Consider the following 13,747-nt stretch of genomic DNA (forward strand, 5'->3'; position numbering starts at 1 on the left):
TTTTAGGGGTCTACCCTTCAACGTGCCAACCTCTTCTGATAATCTGGCCACTTAGGTGCCAAAATGACTGCTGGGCTTCCTCTGGTCCCAGCTCTGTCTACCTCAGGTCCCCGTTTGTAGGCTCTGCTACTCTATGCCTGCGGCATGCCCAGCACGATGTGGCCCTCCTCTCAAATATGGTCACCAAGTGCTGCCATAATCCATATAACATCATGGTTCATGGATGTTTTTGAGTAGAGAAAGGGAGGACTGAATAGGACAAGGTGTCCCACACTGGGAAGGAGAGCCCAGACAAAACAAAGGGGACACAAGGGAAGTATATGTGACAATGAGGGGTGTTGAGAAGGGAGAACAGGAAGGTCTGTACTCCTGGTCTGCTAATACCCAGGGGTGATTAATTCCAACTAAAAGGCAATGCTTTTTCACACGACACATGAATGGTCTGTGGAACTCGCTGCCACTGGAAGCCGCCGAGACCAAGCATCTAACACATAGTTTCATAGTTTCATAGTTTCATAGTTTCAGGGTCGGAAGGGACCTAATAGATCTTCTAGCCCGACCCCCTGCCAGGGCGGGAGAACAACCCAAAAACACAAAACACAAAAACACGATTCCAACCAGGGCTGGACACTTGTGCAAGTGTCTGCAACATCCCATGCTGCAATACTTAGGCATGACAGGTTTGGGAAGGGACTACCCGATTGAACCCAATTTTAAATGATCCAAGGGTAAGGCCTAACACAGAAGTCAGATGGTTTCAAGTTCGTCTCTATGGGACTCTCACGCCTTCCTCCGAAGCAGGCTTTCACCATTAGAGATGGGATTCTGGACTACATGGGCCCTGGGGCAGCCACAATTGTTCCTCTGAGATTCCCCAGCAGAAAGGCACTCTATAAACACAAAGCATGAAAATGATGGATTCCACCCCATTTCACTGCTCTCCAGGCCACAGTCAGGGGAAGGGTCATAAATCCATTCGCCTTTCCCAGTCTCCCCTTTAAACTCCATGTTTGACAGGTCTACTGTAGGGCTCTGTCATAGGGGTTTTATTGCAACGGCAGCTTTGGTTCACAGCAGCTGTGCTTTTAATCGAGGACAGTCCCGAGAGAGTCAAGAACGAGCATGTGCTATTGCTCTCTGCTGGCACCAGGCAGGCCAGACTCCTTCGCATACCCCATTGTACTCTATCAGCCGAGAGCGATCAGAGCTCGCGGGTGAGCATAGGGAGCCATGCTCCAAGGCCAGCCAAGGTTTCCAGCAGTGACCTGACTATTGCTTCCCAGTGCTACTTCATTACATGCCTTTAGGGTAGAAATCCCGAGTCATTTCACAGCGAGTGGCTGCAGGGCAGTCTTCTTATCCAAGGCTAAAACCCCGAGTGCTGCCAACGTGGCCCAAGACTGGACAGAGAGAATCACAGCGGCTTAGCATGAGGGGGCATTGCAATGTGAGCCTGGCCCCTGGAGCGGTCTCTGCTGCCGGAGGTGTAGAGATTCCCTGCCCCCTAGGCATGAGAAAGAGAGGGGGATCTGGGCATTTAGCATATAGAGGCAGCCCCTACCAGTCTCAGTCAAATCTAGAGGTACCAGAGATGAAGACAACTGCCCTCCCAAAGCTGCATTGAGCTCTCATCCGAGTATAACCCCAAGGCCTCTCCGATGCTTTTACTGTGCCACATTTCCTCAGTGCTCACGCCACCTTCCTGCCATTGCTCCTCTCCCACCAGACGGGACATGTCCTTCCCGTCTGTGTCACAACTGGCTCGATTGGTTGTGGTATCTAATTAATAAGCCATGCAGGGTGCAACATGCAGATGCTGGTATTTGTTTCAGTGCTCTGCTACAGCGCAGCAGATCCAAGGCATGTAATTTTCATTATATGATATCAACATTTAACTCTGGCATTGGATATGTCAACCCTAATTATTTTCAAGAAGTCTTGATGGCTCCAGGGATAAATCAATATAAATAATGTGTTCATAAACTCTGAATCATGTTCCTAATAGCATTATGCCTATAATTTTAATTTGAGAAACAGGGTTGGATTTTTTTGTTGTTGGTGTTTTCATTCCAATTCTTCTCGGTTGTTGTCACTGTGGGCAGTGAAGTGGCTTTTGCGCCATGATCTCATGCTAAGTAATGTGCTCATGCACTGAAAGGTGCCCTAGTGAACCGAGGGGAAGAGGCTGCAGTTATAGTAGAAAGAGGGGGGTGAGAGAGATAGGAGGGAGGAGAAGTATTCCTGTCTTAATATCACTGACCAATAAACCCGGCTGTGCACTGCAGGCGCTTGGGGAACAGATGGAAGAAGGGGAGAGAGAAAGGGTAGTGAAGAGGGGGCTGAAGAAAGAGAATCAGAGGGGGAAAAGGGGAAGGAAGAGGAGGGGTAGTGGAGGAGGGACAGAGAGGCAAAAGGATGGGTCTGAAGGAGACGTCGGGGAAAAAGGAGGGGAAGGGATGGGGTGAAAGGAAAATGGAGGAGGCAAGAGAAGGGAGGGAAAGAAAGAAGGTGAAGAGAGGTAAGCGAGAGGGAGCAGGCAGGGAGATCGAGATGAATGGGTGCAGGAGCACAACCTATGGAGTAAGGAATGAAGAGGGACAGGAAGGCTGGAAGGAGCTAGTCATTCATTTTGCTTCTCCACAGTCAGAGGGACAAGCCTGGCAGTCTGCCGAAGGGCGGAGTGGGTCCCCTGCGTGCTGGCCTAGGCTACTCTGAATTGCCAAAATGAACAGTCCTCTTATAGCAGAAGAAGTCAGGCCTCCCCAGGGGCATGCAGCTGGAGACCCTCTCCCAGCACAATGGAGCAGAAGCAATTAAGTGACTGAGGTGCTCTCCGGGGATGCCTACATTATGATCAGAGTTGGGGCTGCAGCATGGGTAAAGGTACTCAAGGGAGCTTTCATCTGGCTAGCACAGGTGACAATGATGGTGAAGAGGAGGTAGCACAAGCTTCCCTGCAGGTTGTATGAGCCACCCCTCCGAGGGACATCATAGGGGTGCAAATCCAAGCTGAAGTCCATGCTCTGCCTCTTCACAGCTCATGCCACCCATGCATGCTGGGTGAAGGCAATTCCACCACCCACTGCAGCTAAACATCCCGTCCAGAGAGCGAGACACCTTCATTGTGAACCAGGGCCACTATCAGCATGCTACAGAAATTACCAATAGCCCCTTGGGCTTGGAAAGCAGGAGGAGTTGCCATCGGTGCCTCCTTGATAGAGCAAATCACAGCCACAATTTCCCAAGAGTGGCTAGTTCTTCTGGGCACTCAACTTGAGACCCATTAGAGGGGCCTAGTTATTAGAGACAACATGGTACAGTAAGGTGAGCCACCCTTGCAGAAGTGGAGACTTAAAAGAATTGATCTAATCCTCCCTCACCATGGTCTGCAACTGAGTACCCAGGCCTCCAGAAATCAGCTGCTGTTATAAGTTTAGCACCCCACAGTCATAGGTTGGTTAGGGGGAACACAGGCCCATATTGGCACCAAGACTCTGCCCCCAATTCTCACCATTTCACCTCCCATCTCTTCTCTGCTGGGACGGGGACTGTTTGACAGGCAATCGGCAGAGGTTTGTTTCAGTCGATCATTGCTGCTGTGAGTGCAGAGAGTGCTTTGACAGAATGGGTCTTCTCGCCTTCCGACTAAATGGGACATGGGATTTAAAATCACAGCTGAGAGCACACATCTACCACTAACGGTGGTTTGACAGAAACACCCCAAGATACCAACCAAGACCAGGGCTTCATTGTACTAGGTGCTGGACAGGCACATAGTGAGAGACAGTCCCTTTCCTGAAGCACTGATAATCTGAACGGGAAAGGGGTGGGAGGGGAAGAGGCATGACCAAGGTCATGCAGTGAGCTGGTGGAAGAGCCATGATTCCCAAATCCCAAACCAGCTCCTTATCTCCTAAGCCACCGCCCTACTTCTCACAGCTGGCAGTTTCCAAGGAGATTCATACATGGATTCATCCAAGCTTGGCATTCAATCAGGTGGAGGAAGGGAATTGTCCTTAAACTTCCCATTGGCTTTAATGAGATTCATGGCTTAAGCACACTGCTACCAGCATGGGCCTCTCCAGCAGCTGCCTCCTGAGCCGTGGATGCCTTAGCGAAGAAGGGAGGATGGTTCTCCCGAGACGAGAGAAGAGCAGCTATTGGAAGGCTTGAGCTTTAAGGAGGGAGGAAAAGTACCTGATCAAGTCAATAACCATAAAGCAAATAGCCTATAAACCGATGGTGAAAAATGACAGCAGTAAAAAGTAAACATAATAATTAGACTTTTATTAGTTCCTTCGTCGCTACTGCGAGGCTTCGGGGGAGTAAGGGAAATGACTCTAAGCACAGGATTTACCTCCGAGAGGGCCTTGTCCTGGCACACATAGGGGTGGCACAGGTGTAAAGCAAAGCAGCCCTAAATCTCATCCAATGGAGATCATTTCACCCTTTATGGAAAGCAATTCGTGCCAGGGAACATCAGGGTAAGTCCTACTCGCAGTCGCTCTGGGACAAACTCAGCACAACCCATCTACATGTATCATGGTACAGCTGAAAGGCCTCAGCTCCCACAAGAGCTCAGCTGTGCTGGGTGTCACGGCCCAGGAGACCATGCCTCCAAGGACTTCTCGTCTAAACCTAGGGCACTGTGCAGGAGTAGCACTGCTGGGTGTGCAAATACCTCCACAATTCATGAGATAAACGCAAAGGTTTCATACCGGCATCCGGAGTCAAAACCATCCTGCCCTGCTGTGGGTTTTCTGGGTTTGCAGCAGCAGAATAATTGCTATAATGTTTTTCCATAGTCAAGAAACAAATAAAAGCAAAGAGCTGGCATCTTCTGAGAGGTGCCTTAAACCTAACAAGGGATGCTCCAAGTCTAATGTGGTTGAGAACCACTGGTCTAAACAGACCAGACAGGCAACAGGTGGGAAAAAGGACAGGGCTCTCACTGCTAATTTAAAGACGAGAGATGAGAGAGGAGGGGCTCGTCTCAGAATCACACAGGAAGTTGGCAGACAAGATCTTGAGGAATTAAATTCCAAGTTCTCTAATCCAAGAGCAGCACAAAAATCACCCTTGCTCTTTTTCATGACTGCTAAGAACAGGATGTGGTCTGTCGGCACTCCAGAGTCCTGTGGCATCGTTACCTTTTTTTTTTTTTAAATAATTTTAAAAACAGAAGTTCATTCTGGTCTGAGGCGCTGCCCTGGAAATAGAAATCCTTTATCTACAGAAGAGGCTGCTCTGTCCCAACCTACCGAAACCTGAAGGGACTTCTTGCAGAAGGGAAAGTATGGCTTGCTCTGCACGGTCCACTCTGAGATTGGACTCTGTTGAGATCACTAATGAAGGGGGCAATTAGCACCTGTCCCAATGATGGCCTGAGCTCTCCGTGGAAGGAACAGATGCTCTGATTGAATTAAGGACACACCTGAGGGCTGGGGAAGCAACTTCTGCTTTTCCTCCGCTGTTCTGTATTGCAGAGACCTACAGAGGTGCAAGGGAGGAGGGTGTCGGCCTGGTGCAGAAGGACACGGAGAACACCACAGAACATGGTGGAGGGGCCGTTACAACCTGAAGGCCGTTCTACACCTGCAACCCGGTTCTTGGAAGGCAGGGCTTTTAATTAATGTCCGCACGGGATGACAGCAACACTCAGATCAATCCCAGACGGTGCTGAGGGTGTGATGTGCTCAAAAACATGCACCTAAGTGGCCCTGGAGCATTCTGACATGCTCCTTCAGTGATGTAAGGGCTCACAGCCCTTGCTATTGGGTACCAGGTCCAGGTGTGGGCTGCTGTGCTGCATACGCTGCTGCTGCTGCTCTATGTTAATTACAACTCCGAACGGCTGCTGGCTTATTACAGGATGCTCCGAAGCTTTTCTTGCTGACATCCAACTCAAGAGCTCCAGCTGGACAATGCAAAGCGATCTCAGTAGTGGGCTGTGGAGGCTGGGCAAAGATGGTCCAGGTCAGATGCGCTCAAGTACTCCAGCTGGCTATGTTGGGGGGGGTGGCAAGCGGCGTGGTATCCTGCAGAGGCAGCTCGGCCCTGCTTGTTTTAGGAGCCTGGGGAGACTATCTATGCCTATAGGGTCACATGGAACTGACAATTAGCTTCGCTTTACAAGCCTGTGCTGGAGTTGTTCTATGCCCCTCTGCTGAGCCCTTCCTCAGTCATTGCACTGCTGTACTTTTTAGTGGTCCTAGCAAGGCCACCCCAGGTCTACAATTTATTGCTTTTTATCTACCTAAGGCATTCAGGGTACCCACATCACCATAGCCTCACAGTCTTTTAAAGATTCAACCTCATTGTGCTCCTGGGAGGCAGAACAGAGCTATGATCCCCATTGCACGGAGGAGAAACTGAGGCACGGAGGAGCTTAGTGCCTTGCCCTAAGCTTTACAGGGAATCTGTAGCAGAGCACAGGACTGAACCAGGGTCTCCAAGTCTATGAACTGTGACACCACCCTCCCTCTCCATGTTCCCCGCCGCCCCTTCCTTTTGCAGCGTTTCCAGGCTCTGAAGCTTTGAATTGGAACAGAGAGAAGTTACAGAAATGGTCGTTTTCCCAACCTTAATAACAGGCGCTCTCATTCTCTGCACCGCTCTGGCAGCCAAAGCCATAATGATTCTTGTTCTCATTCATTTCTCGAGTGCCTGTCCCCTCGCTCTGCCTATTTACAGTGCAGTCACTCCCCTGGGCCCCACCGTCCAAGGCACTTCTCATAATTTATAACCACAGAGCAACCCTAGCCCCAAACAACCTGCAGTCTAAGTGTGAGACAGGAGGTAGGTGCAGCACCCAAAGGTCAGGGAAGGAACAGGAACAATGAGGCTGTTACAATTCCTATCGCTGCATATTACAGATGTATGTGCTGGACTAGCTCTGCTCCCATTGAGGTCAAGGGTAAAATAGGCCCCTTGAAAATCCCATTCTCTGCAAGATAGGCACCCATTTCCCACTGAAATTCAATGGAGCGAAGCACATTAGTCTTTTAAGTTCCTCTTGGAAAACCCAGCCACCGTGTCTACATCTTACACGCGCTTAAAACAGAAGAAAAGTAAGTCTGAGCGCCATGCGCTCAGCTCTCCGGGATGCTATTATAGCCATGCACCAATTCGGCAGAGCGAGTCTGAATCAGTTTGGTGGTGGCTCAGCCTTTTAGAGCAGCGTGCTGGGTGCTCGAGGCGCAGCTACACCGCGGGCCATCAGTCCCCTGCAGCAGTGGAGCGGGGGCGGAAAGAGGCAGGAGAAAGAGAGAGAGGAGGAAAGCTTACCTTGAGAAAAAGAAATGCAAAACTCCAGAACTCTTGGTTCAGAGGTGATAATTTTTTGCGATTTATTAGTTGGTCTAATAAAAAGTATCTTTTTCTGAAAACTTTCAGGCACACGCACCCTTCCTCAGGCTCAGGGACAATGAAAGATGGTAAAGAGTCCCCATAGGTAGAAAACAAACTTCATTTTTGCACAGGGGAAGCTGAAAGTGGCAGGCTGTTCCTCTGGGTCTGTGGAAGTGTCTTTGTGAGTTGCTCTCTGATATGCAGATGAGGCAGGATTCCTTCCCCGGTGGTGTCAGACGGCAGAAAGGTATAGAAATCTCCTTCTTGTTGTTCAGCAATGAAGTTTAAATCCAAAATCGGCTCAAATTGGGCATCTTCCATGTTTCAGGGCTGTGTTGGTCCGAGACAAAAAGAAATGCAAAACTCTAGAACTCAGAGAAAAAATAATTCAGAGATAAAAGGTATCACTGCTGAACATAATCTATTACTTTATGGATATTTCAGTTTCATAGTTGCTAGGGGCTGGAAGGGACCTTACAAATCATCGGGGCCAATCCCGCCTGCACTTTGCATTTCTTTTCGTCTCAGACTAACACGACTACCAGATACACACCTTGAGGTGTGTAGGGTCTGCCACAGGAGGGGGAGAGCAGGGAGGGCTGCAGAGAGGATCAGCAGCACAGAGCAAGGCAGAGCAGAAGATGGGTTGGGCCAAACTCTTTGCCACTGAACCAAAACCTGCGGGCCAGAGGTTGAGCACCAGTTAACAGCAGCAGGCCTGAGCCACAGCCAGGGCCAATTTGCACAAGCCTTTCAGCACTGACAAACCTTTGCCCCAGCTATCAGGTGTGCCAAGAGCATCAAAAGGCAGGCACGGTTCTTTGGGTAAATCTGCTATCTTTTATTACACCAACTCTATTTCCAACTATTTGAGTTGGTCTAATAAAAGATGGCAGATTTACCCAAAGAACATTGCCCGTCTGTGTCCTTAGACCAACATAGTTAGTACCTACACCCCTGTAAGCTCATCAGAAGATCCCCACTAGCAGACCTGCCAGGGCTCAGCCCTTCTTCCATCTCAAAACCCTTTACTGGGTGCCAGCCTGCTGTTACGAGATGGCTGCTCTATCCCTCTTATCTGCAACCCAGTTCCAGCCTGGCACAGCTAGGACACACATCCCTGTCGCTATCAGTCACCAGATTACTTAGGTGCTTTCAGTGCGTTTGCTGTATTGGACACTGTACAAACACTGACAAAGATGAGTCTACGAGATTATTATAAAGTGCAGCTTTGCTTCTCCTGACATTCTTTTATCTGGCTGATGTTCCATCAAATCATTTTTGTTCCAGGAACGAAGACAAATCGCTGCACCGCTACGTTTAAGCAACTTGCTCTTTTTCGGACTGGAAAGTTGTTTTTATTTTCCCCCCCTTTTTTTCCCCAGAGATGGAGCATTCAGGCTGCAGATGGTTTGCCATATGCCAGACTCCCCTCGCGCTATCACCTTGTAAGCAGATTCTGTCAGGTTTAAAGAGGAAAAGCTTAATTAAGGAGTTGTGTGTGCACAATTATGTACTTAATTATCTTTGCTTTTTTTTTTTTTTTTTTACTACTTAGTTGTTTCTTGTTTTCTAAAGTTTTGTAACAATTACAGGCAACGGTTCCCTGAAGCCAGATCCTCCCCCCAACTATCAAGTTATTGTTCTACAATAGATTTTTCTGGTATAAAACAGGCCAGATTCACAAAGCCCTATAGATTAAGCATCATGTTTTTTGAGAGCTCTGGGCTATGTTTTCAAAGCCTTCAGCACCCACCATCAGGGCTACGATTTCATAGACGCTAGGGTCTGAAGGGACCTCAAAGGATCATTGCGTCTGACCTCTTGCCAGTGGCTTTTCAAAAGAGCTCAGTCCCCACTTTGGCACCTTGGCCAGAGCTGGCTTTCCAAAAGGGCTCAGCATCCAAAGTGCTGAGCTCCACTCAAGGCCTGGTCCTAACCACCCCAGTATTGTGCAATTTTTTATTGGTAATTAGTTATAATCCAGAAGCACCTCTAGGTCTGCAAAGAGATCAGGGATTTATTGTCACAGCCCAGGCCCCAAACCTCTGAACAGACTGACCAGACAGACAACGTGAGGTCAAGGGAGCAGGCAGGAAGTGACTTGGCAGAGGTCACAGAGTGGGTCAGTGGCAGAACTGCAAGAGACCCCAGGTGTCCCGACTCGCTGTTCACTGCCTTACACCCCTCCCTCTGCACCATGCTGCCAAGTATCAGCTTCCCTTCCACTGAGGGCTATTTTCCAGATCCTAAAACCAGGACTCATCCCTCGGCCTCTTTCGAAACTGCCAGCCAGGGAACCCATTAGTGCCCATTGCAAAGCCCTCTCCCCCCTCTCTTTGCACTGACCCCACCACCTCTTCTCTAAGAAAGCAGGCAAGGTCCCTCTGCTCATTCCCCTCCAGAAAACCAAACAGCTGCCTCCAACGTATCTTTGTCCAGCCTCCTTCCCCACTTAGTACAGTTTATGGCTCTCTGTTAGGAACGGGGAAAGGTGGCGGCAAAGTAACGGCCTTAATTTGTGGCTGTGCTTTTATTTTATGTGCAGAGAGCTAAGCAGTTGTAAACACATGGAGTTAGAGAGATATTGAGGCTTGGGGGATTTTTTATCCTGTGTAAGTCTTCGAAATTTGCCATGTTTATGAAGCTCTTATAAAAGCCCCTTGCTTCCCTAATTGGACTTGATTTACCGACACATGGGTTTAAGGCGCAGGTATATTTATACCACCGTCATTTAATTTTTATTTACTCAATAATGAAATTCATCTTCCACCTCAATTCCGATGGCCACGTTTTCTCTGAAATCAGCATTAGAATTAACAATCAGCCATATATTTCGAGTGCCATTAAGGTTTGATTTCTGCTGTCATGGGTTTCAGGCTAGCTGGTTTAAAATATAGCGACTGAATCCCTTTAAGGAAGTATTGCAAGCCCCACCAATGGGAACAAAATCTTCATGTGATTGAGATGGTTTGAAAGCTCATGCTCTTTCTGATCAGGCATCTTTCCAAGTCCCCTGCAACCAGGATAGCCAACGTTGGCAAGAAGTAGGCAAACACTGGCTCAGATGTCATGGGGAGAGAGTGTCAGCAAGCGTCTGGTCTTATGGGAAGGCAGGGCTCAATCTTTGGTGCAGAGTGCCTCCCAGGAGGTCCCGCACCACCTTCAAGTCAGTCAATGGGACTGAAGTGTGTTCAGAGGTGATGAAACTCAACAACTTCAACAACCAAGGCCTGGTGTTGAGCCAGTTTCTATTATTACCTGGAAGCCTTCCAGCCTCAGAAAGATGGTGACACCCATCCTAGGCCACATCCCGATGAGTGCAGATGTGCGGTACGTGTCACCGCAGACCTATCTACGGCACTATACACCACACATGTAGGTGTTCCCCGTGCTGCTTCCTTGCAGCATTGGGTGGGGGGGTTCACTCCAGGAGATCCCCATCTGGGGAAGAGAGGAAGAGGCCTGGTATCTGAAAGCAGGGAGGCAGCTGAGACCATGCATTCACTATGGAGGCTGATAAGTTTTCTTGTAGGATGATAATGGAAATAAATGGGCCTCAAACAAGCCCCTAGTGCTAGGCAGGCCAGGTTCTTTGGGTAGATGTGATCTCTTTTATTAGACCAACTGAATAGTTGGAAAAATTCTTTGCAAGCCTTCGGGCGCAGTCACCCTTCTTCAGGCTCAGGGAGTCTGCTGGTCTGAGATCTCCAAGGGATGAGAGAAGCTAGAAGTGTGACAGGAGGTCAGCGAAAACGTAGATAAGTGGAAATTAGTAGGAAAACAAAAAGGGAGAGAAGGGAAGGAGGGGAGAAAAGAGTGGGGGAAAAAGGCAAAGGTAAGTAAGGGCGACTACTGTAGTAGTTTGCCCGGTAGAAAAGAGGCTGCCTGTAAAAAAAAGTAGAGCTGGAAATTAGGAAGACGAAGGGGAGAAAAGAAGGGGAGAGGAGGAAGGGGGGGAAAGAAAAGTGTAAAAGGTCAGGTCTGGCAGGTCTCCCTAGAGTGGGGGTGGGCAAAATGCAGCCCGCCAGGCTATTCTATGCGGCCCATGGGGCCTGTAAAAAAAAATTAGAAAATTATTATTTATCTGCTTCTGGTTTCCTGTCATGCAGCCCTTGATGGCCTGCCAAAACTCAGTAAGCGGCCTTTCGCCCAAAATAATTGCCCGCCCCTGCCCTAGAGCTATAAATTCTATGCAGATTCGCAATGATACTGGGTCAGAACTGGAAAAGCCGAGTCTCCTAGATGCTTCCAAGAGTGAGAACGTCACCATTTGTCCCCCGGACACTGTTATGAAGACAGGAGGAACATGCAAAATTAATCCCTGCCTTCCTTTATCTGTACCCATCCACTTACAGCCCCAAAATGGCCCAGTCTAATGTTTGCATAGTTGCTGTAAAACCTGACAAGCGCCATGGCTTTCACTCTTGGAATTTATCCAAGCTTTCTAGGCTTAAATATGGTATGTGTATGCGGGTGTGCATGTAAGAGTGAGATTTCCTTCATTGCCATGGGAACTTATGGTATTGCTGTACAAGTTAAAAAAAAAAAAAAAGTAATAAAAAAAAACACCACACACACACCATTCCAGTCATCTGGGCATCAAAATCTCATTTTGAGCTCAGCTTGCTGCAAGCAATGTGCCAGGAAATGTCAACTTTTGAAACCGGAGACATACAGGCGTGTTTCAGGAGCAAGGCATGTCCATAGGCAGGCAGGATTTGCTTGCAAAATATCAGCCTGGGAAACAAATCTGCAGACTGCAGCTGGAAACAAGGGAGTGGGCTTTGGGCGTGCCTGTTTCCATCTGATGGAAGGGACGGAGCCACCCTGAAATAGCCAATAGCTTAATGGTTGGAGCACAAAACCTGCCCAGTTCAGAGTAGGGATCTGAACCTGTGCCACCCACATCCAAGACAAGTGTCATAAGTGCAAGGCTCTTGGCTAATCTGGAGAGGCGAGGCAGGGGAGAAGGAGGGAAGGCATGGGCTAGTCACGCCCTCCAGTATTTTTTTTATTTTTATTTTTTGCAAAAAAATTCAAAGCTCTCATTTCTGTTCCCTGTCGAATGAAACTCCAGTTGGAAACGCCCAGTACAGAATTGCTCCTTTCTGTTCACCCCTACCAGCAACCCACTTGTATATGGCTGGTTAAAAAATAAAAATAAAAGCAAGCATAATATTTTGTAAATGAAGATTGGAAACTGGCTTTAGCAGGGCCCATACCTCATCAAAGAGAAGGTTAGGAGGCAACTTGATCACAGCCTATAATTACCTGCCCAGGGAGAGGAAATCTGATTCTAGTGGGCTCTTTAATCTGGCAGACAAAAGCATAATGAGATGTAATGGGTGGAAGTTGAAGTCAGCCAAGTTCAAATTGGAAGTAAAGACACAAATTTTCAACAGCAAGGGTAATTAACCGCTGGAACAGCTTCCCCAGGGAGGCAGTAAATCCACCATCACTTGAAAAGGAGATGCGTTCTAGTTCAAATGCCAGACATAAGGTTCAATGCAGGGGCCACTGTAGGTGATTCTCTGGCCTGTACTGAACAGGAGGTCAGGCTGGATGGGATACTGGCCCTTTCTAGCCATTCAGCCTCCTGGTGAAAAAAAAGCCTCAAACACAGATCCCAGCCTCTAAGCCACCCACAAACAAACAGGTGCGTAGGATATCAAAAGGTTCCCAGCTTGCCAGATGGAGGAAGCTGAACTTAACTGGGCTCAAACACTGCACACAAACAATTGCATATGTGCAATTTCCCCACTTGTGTTTAAATGTAGTAAAGCAAAGTGTGAATGTTCAGTTAGAGGTTATTTGCCTGTGCAATTGCCAAGGGGCTACGCACAGTCACAGGATCTGCACACACAGACGGGATCTTGGTGTAATCCATAGAAAACCTCTTGGTGTAACCTAAAGTAACACCCTGCATGTTGCACTTTACCTCTAGATGCTGATCCAATAAAACATAACAGCCTCCAAATTTTTTTTGTTTTTAATTGCGTGTCTCAGGCCAAATCAGGTCTGAATTCTGTTGACTGAGCAGAGCTCAGGCATTCAGGTCTGTGCGGCCCTACCACCAGCAAGGACCCTACCTCCCAGACTCCTTCGGCCTGGGGCTTCAGATACTCCCAAATCCATGGCAGGCATCCTATGTGCAGGCCCCAGGACTGGAGGCCTTGGGGCTCAGAAGCCTCCTAGTCTTACTTGCCCCAGGCCAAAAGGCCAAAGGAGTAAGTTATAGGGAGAGCCCGAGAGCAATCCCCCATCGCCATAAATTGTGTAGCCAAGATCCTCCCATTGGGAGGCTATAGTAGACCACTGCACTGAGGGTGGGTACCCCTGCGAGAGACAGGTCTCCATTCTCCACTACACCATGTCATTCAAGGCCAGGAAGAGC

The sequence above is a fragment of the Alligator sinensis genome, unplaced genomic scaffold, assembly GCF_000455745.1.
Source record: "Alligator sinensis unplaced genomic scaffold, ASM45574v1 scaffold872_2, whole genome shotgun sequence".
NCBI classification, from domain to species: domain Eukaryota; kingdom Metazoa; phylum Chordata; order Crocodylia; family Alligatoridae; genus Alligator; species Alligator sinensis.